The sequence below is a fragment of the Primulina tabacum genome, chromosome 12 (assembly GCF_025594145.1).
Source record: "Primulina tabacum isolate GXHZ01 chromosome 12, ASM2559414v2, whole genome shotgun sequence".
Classification (NCBI taxonomy): domain Eukaryota; kingdom Viridiplantae; phylum Streptophyta; class Magnoliopsida; order Lamiales; family Gesneriaceae; genus Primulina; species Primulina tabacum.
In genome coordinates, this window is record NC_134561.1 from 38,799,508 (window position 1) to 38,813,167 (window position 13,660).

Genomic DNA, 13,660 nt, shown 5'->3' on the forward strand with positions numbered 1-13,660 from the left:
TATATCATTATGTCTCGTACATTTGTTTTTATCGTTAATTTTTTCCTTCTCAAATATATGATTTTGAAGTTTAATGAACAAAAAATTGACATTGTGGTCATGAATGACAGTGTCAACTTTTGAACATTTGCTGTCTGAATAGGAGCAGCTCCTGAACTTTTTCATGACCAAAAGATCAATTTTTTGTTCCTCAAACCTCAATATCAAAGATCGAAAAAGGAAAAAATTAATGCTAAAAAGGAAGTGTATGGCTTGCAATGATCAATAAAAAACACAAAAGCAAAGAACCATACATCAAATTACAATGCTGAAAATGCAACTTTGCCATCGTGATAAACTTTTGCAAAAACAGACATCCCTAGCTTTATTCATATGATCCTGAAATGTTACACAAGTAAATAACACAGGAGCTACAAAGACCAAAACTTACAGCTTACAAAGCCAAGTAATAATCAACTAACCTACAAATTCCTCCCCCATTACCACCACGACGATTACTAGAAGACGGTACACCAAAAGCATAAGTAAATCTACATCAAATGAATACCATTTACTTATAGCATATGAATCAAGTCCTCACAATTAGCATGATAACCAGGCCAAAAGTTCTTGTTTTAATAGAAGGTTTCAGTGTTGAAAAAGTTCAGGAGCTGCTCCTATTCAGTGTTGAAAAAGTTCAGTCATTATAAGCCATACACTTTCTTTTTTAGCATTAATTTTTTCCTTCTTCGATCTTTGATATGGAGGTTTGAGAAACAAAAAATTGACCTTTTGGTCATGGATGAAGTTTAATGTTTGCAAATTTGTTGTCTGAGTCAGTAGCAACTTCTGAACTTTTTTTCGGCACTGAAACTTTCTATTCAAACAAGAACTTATGGCCTAGTTGATTATACTACTAATTATATGGACTTGAAATATGCTGTAAGTAAATGGTCAGTTGATTATCACTTATCTTTTTAGTTATTGTGTTATTTACTTGTGTAACATTTCAGGATCATATGAGAAAGAAAAGCAGGGAATGTCTGTTCTGCTGAATTTTATCTCGACTCTGAAGGTGTTACATTTTCTTCTTTTAATTTTATATATAGTTGTTTGCTCGTGTTCGTTTTTTATATATCATTAAGTCCCGTACATTTGTTTTTATCATTAATTTTTTCATTCTCAAATATATGATTTAGAAGTTTAATGACCAAAAAATTGACATTTTGGTCATGAATGACAGTGTCAACTTTTGAACATTTGTTTTCTGAATAGGAGAAATGTGGCCTGGTTATCATACTAATTGTGTGGATTTGAGTCATATGCTATAAGTAAATGGTATTCATTTGATGTATATTTACTTGTGCTTTTGATGTACCGTCTTCAAGTAATCATCGTGGTGGTTATCGTGGGTGCCAATGGTGGAGGAATTTGTAGGTCAGTTGATTATCACCAGGCTTTGTAAGCTGTAAGTTTTGGTCTTTGTAGCTCCTGTGTTTTTTACTTGTGTAACATTTCAGGATCATATGAAAAAAGCTAGAGATGTCTTCTTTTCCGGAAGTTTATCACGATGGCGAAGTTTTTTGCATTTTTCAGCTTTGTAATTTGATGTATGGCTCTTTGCTTTTGTGTTTTTTATTGATCATTATAAGCCATACACTTTCTTTTTTAGCATTAATTTTTTCCTTCTTCGATCCTTGATATGGAGGTTTGAGGAACAAAAAATTGACCTTTTGGTCATGGATGAAGTTTAATGTTTTGCAAATTTGTTGTCTGAGTCAGTAGCAACTGCTGAAATTTTTTTCGGCACTGAAACTTTCTATTCAAACAAGAACTTATGGCATAGTTGATTATACTACTAATTATATGGACTTGAAATATGCTGTAAGTAAATGGTTGACATTTGTTTTAGTGTTTCTTCTTCGTCCTCTTGGCAAGATTTGAAGGTTAGTTGATTATCACCTATCTTTTTAGTTTTTGTGTTATTTACTTGTGTAACATTTCAGGATCATATGAGAAAGAAAAACAGGGAACGTCTGTCCTGCTGAATTTTATCTCGACTCTGAAGGTGTTACATTTTCTTCTTTTAATTTTATATATAGTTGTTTGCTCATGTTCTTTTTTTATATATCATTATGTCTCGTACATTTGTTTTTATCGTTAATTTTTTCCTTCTCAAATATATGATTTTGAAGTTTAATGAACAAAAAATTGACATTGTGGTCATGAATGACAGTGTCAACTTTTGAACATTTGCTGTCTGAATAGGAGCAGCTCCTGAACTTTTTCATGACCAAAAGATCAATTTTTTGTTCCTCAAACCTCAATATCAAAGATCGAAAAAGGAAAAAATTAATGCTAAAAAGGAAGTGTATGGCTTGCAATGATCAATAAAAAACACAAAAGCAAAGAACCATACATCAAATTACAATGCTGAAAATGCAACTTTGCCATCGTGATAAACTTTTGCAAAAACAGACATCCCTAGCTTTATTCATATGATCCTGAAATGTTACACAAGTAAATAACACAGGAGCTACAAAGACCAAAACTTACAGCTTACAAAGCCAAGTAATAATCAACTAACCTACAAATTCCTCCCCCATTACCACCACGACGATTACTAGAAGACGGTACACCAAAAGCATAAGTAAATCTACATCAAATGAATACCATTTACTTATAGCATATGAATCAAGTCCTCACAATTAGCATGATAACCAGGCCAAAAGTTCTTGTTTTAATAGAAGGTTTCAGTGTTGAAAAAGTTCAGGAGCTGCTCCTATTCAGTGTTGAAAAAGTTCAGTCATTATAAGCCATACACTTTCTTTTTTAGCATTAATTTTTTCCTTCTTCGATCTTTGATATGGAGGTTTGAGAAACAAAAAATTGACCTTTTGGTCATGGATGAAGTTTAATGTTTGCAAATTTGTTGTCTGAGTCAGTAGCAACTTCTGAACTTTTTTTCGGCACTGAAACTTTCTATTCAAACAAGAACTTATGGCCTAGTTGATTATACTACTAATTATATGGACTTGAAATATGCTGTAAGTAAATGGTCAGTTGATTATCACTTATCTTTTTAGTTATTGTGTTATTTACTTGTGTAACATTTCAGGATCATATGAGAAAGAAAAGCAGGGAATGTCTGTTCTGCTGAATTTTATCTCGACTCTGAAGGTGTTACATTTTCTTCTTTTAATTTTATATATAGTTGTTTGCTCGTGTTCGTTTTTTATATATCATTAAGTCCCGTACATTTGTTTTTATCATTAATTTTTTCATTCTCAAATATATGATTTAGAAGTTTAATGACCAAAAAATTGACATTTTGGTCATGAATGACAGTGTCAACTTTTGAACATTTGTTTTCTGAATAGGAGAAATGTGGCCTGGTTATCATACTAATTGTGTGGATTTGAGTCATATGCTATAAGTAAATGGTATTCATTTGATGTATATTTACTTGTGCTTTTGATGTACCGTCTTCAAGTAATCATCGTGGTGGTTATCGTGGGTGCAATGGTGGAGGAATTTGAAGGTCAGTTGATTATCACCAGGCTTTGTAAGCTGTAAGTTTTGGTCTTTGTAGCTCCTGTGTTTTTTTACTTGTGTAACATTTCAGGATCATATGAAAAAAGCTAGGGATGTCTTCTTTTCCGGAAGTTTATCACGATGGCGAAGTTTTTTGCATTTTTTAGCTTTGTAATTTGATGTATGGCTCTTTGCTTTTGTGTTTTTTATTGATCATTATAAGCCATACACTTTCTTTTTTAGCATTAATTTTTTCCTTCTTCGATCCTTGATATGGAGGTTTGAGGAACAAAAAATTGACCTTTTGGTCATGGATGAAGTTTAATGTTTTGCAAATTTGTTGTAGTCAGTAGCAACTGCTGAAATTTTTTTCGGCACTGAAACTTTCTATTCAAACAAGAACTTATGGCATAGTTGATTATACTACTAATTATATGGACTTGAAATATGCTGTAAGTAAATGGTTGACATTTGTTTTAGTGTTTCTTCTTCGTCCTCTTGGCAAGATTTGAAGGTCAGTTGATTATCACCTATCTTTTTAGTTTTTGTGTTATTTACTTGTGTAACATTTCAGGATCATATGAGAAAGAAAAACAGGGAACGTCTGTCCTGCTGAATTTTATCTCGACTCTGAAGGTGTTACATTTTCTTCTTTTAATTTTATATATAGTTGTTTGCTCATGTTCTTTTTTTATATATCATTATGTCTCGTACATTTGTTTTTATCGTTAATTTTTTCCTTCTCAAATATATGATTTTGAAGTTTAATGAACAAAAAATTGACATTGTGGTCATGAATGACAGTGTCAACTTTTGAACATTTGCTGTCTGAATAGGAGCAGCTCCTGAACTTTTTCAACACTGAAACCTTCTATTAAAACAAGAACTTTTGGCCTGGTTATCATGCTAATTGTGAGGACTTGAGTCATATGCTATAAGTAAATGGTATTCATTTGATGTAGATTTACTTATGCTTTTGGTGTACCGTCTTCTAGTAATCGTCGTGGTGGTAATGGGGGAGGAATTTGTAGGTTAGTTGATTATTACTTGGCTTTGTAAGCTGTAAGTTTTGGTCTTTGTAGCTCCTGTGTTATTTACTTGTGTAACATTTCATGATCATATGAATAAAGCTAGGGATGTCTGTTTTTGCAAAAGTTTATCACGATGGCAAAGTTGCATTTTCAGCATTGTAAATTGATGTATGGTTCTTTGCTTTTGTGTTTTTTATTGATCATTGCAAGCCATACACTTCCTTTTTAGCATTAATTTTTTCCTTTTTCGATCTTTGATATTGAGGTTTGAGGAACAAAAAATTGATCTTTTGGTCATGGATGAAGTTCAATGTCTGCAAATTTGTTCTCTGAATCAGTAGCAACTTCTGAACTTTTTTTCGGCACTGAAACTTTCTATTGAAACAGGAACTTATGGCCTGGTTGATTATACTAATTATACGGGCTCTAAATATGCTGTAAGTAAATGGTAGACATTTGTTGTAGTGTTTTTTCTTCGTCCTCTTTGCAAGATTTGAAGGTCAGTTGATTATCACCTATCTTTTTAGTTATTGTGTTATTTACTTGTGTAACATTTCAGGATCATATGAGAAAGAAAAGCAGGGAATGTCTGTTCTGCTGAATTTTATCTCGACTCTGAAGGAGTTACATTTTCTTCTTTTAATTTTATATATAGTTGTTTGCTAATGTTCGTTTTTTATATATCATTAAGTCCCGTACATTTGTTTTTATCATTAATTTTTTCCTTCTCAAATATATGATTTTGAAGTTTAATGAACAAAAAATGGACATTGTGGTCATGAATGACATTGTCAACTTTTGCAAATTTGTTGTCACAATAGGAGCAAGTCCTGAACTATTTCCACATTGAAATCTTTTATTAAAACGAGAACTTGTGGCCTGGTTATTATACTAACTGTGAGGACTTGGGTCATATGCTATAAGTAAATGGTATTCATTTGATGTAGATTAATTTGTTTTTTTGTTGTACCGTCTTCAAATAATCGTCGTGGTGGTTATCGTGGGTACAATGGTGGAAGAATTTGAAGGCCAGTTGATTATCACCTGGCTTTGTATTGTAGCTCCTGTGTTATTTACTTGTGTAACATTTCAAGATCATATGAATAAAGCTAGGGATGTCTGTTTTGCTGAAGTTTATCACGATAGTGAAGTTTTGCATTTTCAGCTTTGTAATTTGATGAATATATGGCACATTGCTTTTGTGTTTTTTATTGATCATTACAAGAGCCCTACACTTCTTTTTTAGCATTAATTTTTTCCTTCTTCCATCTTTGATATGGAGGTTTGAGGAACAAAAAATTGACCTTTTGTTCATGGATTAAGTTCAATTTTTGCAAATTTGTTGTCTGAATCAGTAGCAACTTCTGAACTTTTTTTCGGCACTGAAACTTTCTATTTAAACAAGAATTTGTGGCCTAGTTGATTATACTAATTATATGGACTTGAAATATGCTGTAAGTAAATGGTAGACATTTGTTGTAGTGTTTCTTATTCGTCCTCTTGGCAAGATTTCAAGGTCAGTTGATAATAACCTATCTTTTTAGTTATTGTGTTATTTACTTGTGGAACATTTCAGGATCATATGAGAAAGAAAAGCAGGGAATGTCTGTCCTGCTGAATTTTATCTCGACTCTGAAGGTGTTACATTTTCTTCTTTTAATTTTATATATAGTTGTTTGCTCATGTTCGTTTTTTATATATCATTAAGTCCCGTATATTTGTTTTTATCATTAATTTTTTCCTTCTCAAATATATGATTTTGAAGTTTAATGAACAAAAAATTGACATTTTTGTCATGAATGACAGTGTCAACTTTTGCACATTTGTTGTCTGAATAGGAGCAACTCCTGAACTTTTTCCACACTGAAATCTTCTATTAAAACAAGAACTTGTGGCCTGGTTATCATGCTAATTGTGAGGACTTGAGTCATATGCTATAAGTAAATGGTATTCATTTGATGCAGATTTACTTGTGCTTTTGGTGTACCGTCTTCAAGTAGTCGTCGTGGTGGTTATCGTGGGTGCAATGGAGGAGGAATTTGAAGGTCAGTTGATTATCACCTGGCTTTGTAAGCTGTAAGTTTTGGTCTTTGTAGCTCCTGTGTTATTTACTTGTGTAACATTTCAGGATGATTTGAATAAAGCTAGGGAAGTCTGTTTTTGCTGATGTTCGTTTGTTATATATCATTAAGTTCCCGTACATTTGTTTTTATCATTAATTTTTTCCTTCTCAAATATATGATTTTGAAGTTTAATGAACAAAAAATGGACATTTTGGTCATGAATGACGGTGTCAACTTTTGCAAATTTGCTGTCTGAATAGGAGCAATTATTGAACTTTTTCCACACTGAAATCTTTTATTAAAACAAGAACTTGTGGCCTGGTTATCATACTAATATACTAATTGTGATATGTAAATGATATTCATTTGATGTAGATTTACTTATGCTTTTGGTGTACCGTTTTCAGGTAATTGTCGGGGTGGTTATCGTGGGTGAAATGGGGGAGGAATTTGAAGGTGAGTTGATTATCACCTGGCTTTGTAACATTTCAGAATCATATGAATAAAGCTAGGGATGTCTGTTTTTGCAAAAGTTTATCACGATGGCAAAGTTGCATTTTTAGCATTGTAATTTAATGTACGGCTCTTTGCTTTTGTGTTTTTTATTGATCATTGCAAGCCATACACTTCGTTTTTAGCATTAATTTTTTCATTCTTCGATCTTTGATATGGAGGTTTGAGGAACAAAAAATTGACCTTTTGGTCATGGATGAAGTTCGTTGTTTGCAAATTTGTTGTCTGAATCAGTAGCAACTTCTGAACTCTTTTCTGCACTTAAAGTTTCTATTCAAACAGAAACTTATGGCCTAGTTGAGTATACTAATTATATGGACTTGAAGTATGCTGTAAGCAAATGGTAGACATTTGTTGTAGTGTTTCTTCTTCGTCCTCTTTGCAAGATTAGAAGGTCAGTTGATTATAACCTATCTTTTTAAATATTGTGTTATTTACTTGAGTAAAATTTCAGGATTATATGAGAAAGAAAAGCAGGGAATGTCTGTTCTGCTGAATTTTATCGCGACTCTGAAGGTGTTACATTTTCTTCTTTTAGTTTTATATATATAGTTTGCTCATGTTCTTTTTTATATATCATTAAATCCCGTACATTTGTTTTTATCATTAATTTTTTCCTTCTCAAATATATGATTTTGAAGTTTAATGAACAAAAAATTGACATTTTGGTCATGAATGACAGTGTCAACTTTTGCACATTTGTTGTCTGAATAGGAACAACTCTTGAATTTTTCCACACTTAAATCTTTTATTAAAACAAGAACTTGTGGCCTGGTTATCATACTAATTCTGAGGACTTGAGTCATATGCTATAAGTAAATGATATTCATTTGATGTAGATTTACTTGTGCTTTTGGTGTACCGTCTTCAAGTAATCGTCGTGGTGGTTATCGTGGGTGCAATGGAGGAGGAGTTTGAAGGTCAGTTGATTATCACCTTGCTTTGTAAGCTGTAAGTTTTGGTCTTTGTAGCTCATGTGTTATTTACATGTGTAACATTTCAATATCATATGAATAAAGCTAGGGATGTCTGTTTTTGCTGATGTTCGTTTTTTATATATCATTAAGTCCCGTACGTTTGTTTTTATCATTAATTTTTTCCTTCTCAAATATATGATTTTGAAGTTTAATAAACAAAAAATGGACATTTTGGTCATGAATGACAGTGTAAACTTTTCCAAATTTGTTGTCTGAATAGGAGCAACTCCTGAACCTTTTCCCCACTGAAATCTTTTATTAAAACAAGAACTTGTTGCCTGGTTATCATACTACTAATTGTGAGGACTTGAGTCATATGCTATAAGTAAATGGTATTCATTTGATGTAAATTTACTTATGCTGGCTTTGTAACATTTCAGGATCATATGAATAAAGCTAGGGATGTCTGTTTTTGCTCAAGTTTATCACGATGGCGAAGTTTTGCATTTTCAACTTTGTAATTTAATGTATGGCTCTTTGCTTTTGTGTTTTTTATTGATCATTACAAGCCATACACTTCCTTTTTAGCATTAATTTTTTCCGTCTTCTATCTTTGATATGGAGGTTTGAGGAACAAAAAATTGACCTTTTGGTCATGGATGAAGTTCAATGTTTGCAAATTCGTTGTCTGAATCAGTAGCAACTTCTGAACTGTTTTTCGGCACTGAAACTTTCTATTCAAACAGGTACTTATGGCCTAGTTGATTATACTAATTATGTGGACATGAAATAGGCTGCAAGTAAATGGTAGACATTTGTTCTAGCGTTCCGTCTTCGTCCTCTTTGCAAGATTTGAAGGTATGTTGATTATCACCTATCTTTTTAGCTATTGTGTGATTTACTTGTGTAACATTTCAGGATCATATGAAAAGCAGGGATGTCTGTTATGCTGACTATTATCTCGACTCCGAAGGTGTTACATTTCTTTTTTTAATTTTATATATAGTTCTTTTCTCATGTTCAATTTTTATATATCATTAGATCCCGTACATTTGTTTTTTATCATTAATTTTTTCCTTCTCAAATATATGATTTTGAAGTTTAATGAACAAAAAATTGACATTTTGGTCATGAATGACCGTCAACTTTTGCACATTTGATGTCTGAATAGGAGCAACTCCTGAAACTTTTCCACACTGAAACCTTCTATTAAAACAAGAACTTGTGGCCTGGTTATCATACTAATTGTGAGGACTTGAGTCATATGCTATAAGTAAATGGTATTCATTTGATGTAGATTTACTTATGCTTTTGGTGTACCGTCTTCAAGTAATCGTCGAGGTGGTTATCATGGGTGCAATTGGGGGGGGGGGGGGAGGGGGAATTGAAGGTCAGTTGATTAACACCTCGCTTTGTAATCTGTAAGTTTTGGTCTTTGTAGCTCCTGTGTTATTTACATGTGTAACATTTCAGGATCATATGAAAAAAGCTAGAGATGTCTGTTTTTGCTGAAGTTTATCACGATGGCGAAGTTTTTGCATTTTCAGCTTTGTAATTTGATGTTGAAGGTGAGTTGATTAACACCTAGCTTTGTAATCTGTGAGTTTTGGTCTTTGTAGCTCCCGTGTTATTTACATGTGTAACATTTCAGGATCATATGAAAAAAGCTAGAGATGTCTGTTTTAGCTGAAGTTTATCACGATGGCGAAGTTTTTGCATTTTCAGCTTTGTAATTTGATGTATGGCTCTTTGCTTTTGTGTTTTTTATTGATCATTATAAGCCATACACTTTCTTTTTTAGCATTAATTTTTTCCTTCTTCGATCTTTGATATGGAGGTTTGAGAAACAAAAAATTGACCTTTTGGTCATGGATGAAGTTCAATGTTTTCAAATTTGTTGCCTGAATCAGTAGCAACTTCTGAACTCTTTTTCGGCACTGAAACTTTCTATTCAAACAGGAACTTGTGGCCTAGTTGATTATACTAATTATATGGACTTGAAATATGCTGTAAGTAAATGGTAGACATTTGTTGTAGTGTTTCTTCTTCGTCCTCTTGGCAAGATTAGAAGGTCAGTTGATTATCACCTATCTTTTTAGTTATTGTGTTATATGAGAAAGAAAAGCAGGGAATGTCTGTTCTGCTGAATTTTTTCTCCACTCTCAAGGTGTTACATTTTCTTCTTTTAATTTTATATATATAGTTTGCTCATGTTCTTTTTTATATATCATTAAAATTTAAATCCCGTACATTTGTTTTTATCATTAATTTTTTCCTTCTCAAATATATGATTTTGAAGTTTAATGAACAAAAAATTGACATTTTGGTCATGAATGACCGTCAACTTTTGCACATTTGATGTCTGAATAGGAGCAACTCTGAAACTTTTCCACACTGAAACCTTCTATTAAAACAAGAACTTGTGGCCTGGTTATCATACTAATTGTGAGTACTTGAGTCATATGCTATAAGTAAATGGTATTCATTTGATATAGATTTACTTATGCTTTTGGTGTACCGTCTTCAAGTAATCGTCGAGGTGGTTATCGTGGGTGCAATGGAGGAGGAAATTGAAGGTTAGTTGATTATCGTCTGGCTTTGTAAGCTGTAAGTTTTGGTCTTTGTAGCTTCTGTGTTATTTACTCGTGTAACATTTCAGGATCATATGAATAAAGCTAGGTATGTCTGTTTTTGCTGAAGTTTTTCACGATGGCGAAGTTTTGCATTTTCAGCTTTGTAATTTGATGTATGGCTCTTTGCTTTTGTATTTTTTTATTGATCATTACAAGCCATACACTTCCATTTTAGCATTAATTTTTTCCTTCTTCGATCTTTGATACGGAGGTTTGAGAAACAAAAAATTGACCTTTTGGTCATGGATGAAGTTCAATGTTTGCAAATTTGTTGTCTGAATCAGTAGCAACTTATGAACTTTTTTTCGGCACTGAAACTTTCTATTGAAACAGGAACTTTATGGCCTAGTTGATTATGCTAATTATATGGACTTGAAGTATGCTGTAAGTAAACGGTAGACATTTGTTGTAGTGTTTCTTCTTCGTCCTCTTGGCAAGATTTGAAGGTCAGTTGATAATAACCTATCTTTTTAGTTATTGTGCTATTTACTTGTGGAACATTTCAGGATCATATGAGAAAGAAAAGCAGGGAATGTCTGTCCTGCTGAGTTTTATCTCGACTCTGAAGGTGTTACATTTTCTTCTTTTAATTTTATATATAGTCGTTTGTTCTTGTTCGTTTTTTATATATCATTTAGTCTCGTACATTTGTTTTTATCATTAATTTTTTCCTTCTCAAATATATGATTTTGAAGTTTAATGAACAAAAATTGACATTTTGGTCATGAATGACCGTCAACTTTTGCACATTTGTTGTCTGAATAGGAGCAACTCCTGAACCTTTTCCACACTGAAACCTTCTATTAAAACAAGAACTTGTTCCTGTTTATCATACTAATTGTGAGGACTTGCGTCATAAGCTATAAGTAAATGGTAAACATTTGATGTAGATTTACTTATGCTTTTGGTGTTTTCCTTATGATAATATCCGAAGTATTTGATCAACCAGATTGGACCGAGTTAGAAATTCTTGAACTAGAACTTATATCTGGGTAAAGTCTTTATTCAATCTATGCTTTCCCAGGTATTTTGTTCTTTGACTTCAAATTTTTTTTAAAAAAAAATTTACCGACCTTAAAATTTAAGTTTTTTCGATTCTCGCTTATGTTTGCAAACTTGCTTGGATTTTAAAGTGTGCATATGTCAAAATAAATGAACTTCACTACTTGCTACTAGAGAATATGGTGAATTGAAATTTCTTTGATGTCTTTGTAAATTCGATAATGCTAAAAACCATGAGCTGTAATTTTTATTTGGGCATGTGCTTGGTTTCACCATTAACTTTTGGTTAAGGGATACAAGGGTAGTCCAGTAAGAAGCTGAAGTAGGAGTGTCAATATGAGCAGAGGCCCCTAGAGTAAGAGTAGGTAATCCTTGCGTCGTGTATTCTCTTATTTTGAACTTTATTGAATTTTATGCGCACTTTAAGTGAACTAGACACTTATAGGTACGAGGAATGAGTTAATTCGCTGTAAATATTCTTAAACCATTCTTATATTTTATGGTAACCTAACAAGAATGAGTTAATTTGTAAAAAGAAAACATTATGAGTTCCAATGTAGGTTGAACCTTATTTTAGACTAGGTACAGTCAAGTTAACTCTGTCCATCGCAAATCGAAAACTTAGTTTTCTATTTTCCCGGTCAGTTTTAATGTCTTGATTCCATATTCTTGAATTTTCATTTAGTTACGACCTTAGAACTTTAAGCACAGCCTCTTAATCGATACGTGAACTTTTGGTTGTTTTGGTTTGGAGTGGTTGTCGGCTGATTGTGGATGGTCATTTATATTTATATATACATAATGGAATCTTTAACATAGTATGCATATGAATTATTCAGTCTTTATAACCTTAATTTTTAAAGCCTTGTCATGTAAAATTTTCATTTATCATTAAATTTATAATTTTTTACGAATAGTTTTTTTTGAAAAATAATATTTTATTTTAAAATGATATGCTTGTTTATTTTTACCTTTCTATTGATTTTCGCAACAAAACTTTGATGATAGATAATTTTTCTCATTCTTTTTTAGAAAATATTTGAAACATAATTAGTATTGAATATTCTGTTCGACTTACGTCGCTAATGGTTAGGTTTTCAGTTTTTTATAGATCATTAAATCTCGTACATTTGTTTTTTATCATTAGTTTTTTTCCTTCTCAGATTTATGATTTTGAAGTTTAATGAACAAAAAATTGACATTTTGGTCATGAATGACGGTCAACTTTTGCACGTTTGTTATTATACTCACCTGGGTTTTCTTTTATTATTTTAAATCTTTACAAATAAATTTTTTATTTCATTTTAAAATGTTTAGCTTTAACATTTTTATTTTCTATAAATTTGAAAAAAATTGATGTTTAAAAGTTCATACTTTTAAAAAAAATTAGATTCTAGAAACTTTATGATTATTTACAAGTTTTTTTCCATAATATATGTAAACAAAAATACAATTAATATTCAAACTTCCCAAAAATATAAGTTTGTGCATGCGCATATTCCCAAATTTCATTGTTTCCCATAACTATATAATTGGGACACCGGGAAGATTTTGCTAGAAAACGGGAGCCGGAGTTGGAATGTGTGCAGGAGGTTGAGGTACTTTCTGAATTCCTCATGTGATAATTTCTTCCATTTTCTACAAATTTCCTGAAATATTTTCGGAATTCAATTAAGTTTTCATACTGAAAAATTATTGAAATTACAAAGAAATCTTTAAAAATAAGATTTTCAAATGTGTTCTGCTTTTTAGGTTTTTGATTGATTGATGGAATTTCTATCAGATTGCTTTATTTACACTTTTTGAAACTGATGGGAACTCATATATCATATTGTTTGTGATGGTAGAGTTTATATTATCTTTCCCTTTCAATTCTCAAGTCAAACTATTGGACTTCATTCAAAAATTTTTCTAATTCTTTGAGTGGCTTGGTTAAATTTTTACAAATCTCATACAGAATAATGGATTCTATTGAATGTAAAAGAGAA

At 31.8% G+C, this 13,660-nt stretch overlaps 1 protein-coding gene across 1 annotated transcript in view; it reads left to right on the forward strand.

The window, feature by feature from the left end:
• The window catches only part of LOC142520144 (uncharacterized), a 35,970-nt gene that overhangs the window by 13,504 nt on the left and 8,806 nt on the right, over positions 1 to 13,660 (forward strand). Inside the window, exons 19-35 of the mRNA XM_075623144.1 lie at positions 993 to 2,047; positions 3,098 to 3,159; positions 3,473 to 3,551; positions 4,088 to 4,149; positions 4,932 to 6,182; positions 6,509 to 6,589; positions 7,015 to 7,063; positions 7,575 to 7,636; positions 7,960 to 8,040; positions 8,478 to 8,564; positions 8,784 to 8,895; positions 8,956 to 9,010; positions 9,511 to 9,605; positions 9,689 to 10,613; positions 10,697 to 10,783; positions 11,004 to 11,054; positions 11,177 to 11,238. The gene's annotated coding sequence lies outside the window, so the exon portion shown is untranslated. The remainder of the gene's footprint in view (positions 1 to 992; positions 2,048 to 3,097; positions 3,160 to 3,472; positions 3,552 to 4,087; positions 4,150 to 4,931; positions 6,183 to 6,508; positions 6,590 to 7,014; positions 7,064 to 7,574; positions 7,637 to 7,959; positions 8,041 to 8,477; positions 8,565 to 8,783; positions 8,896 to 8,955; positions 9,011 to 9,510; positions 9,606 to 9,688; positions 10,614 to 10,696; positions 10,784 to 11,003; positions 11,055 to 11,176; positions 11,239 to 13,660) is intronic.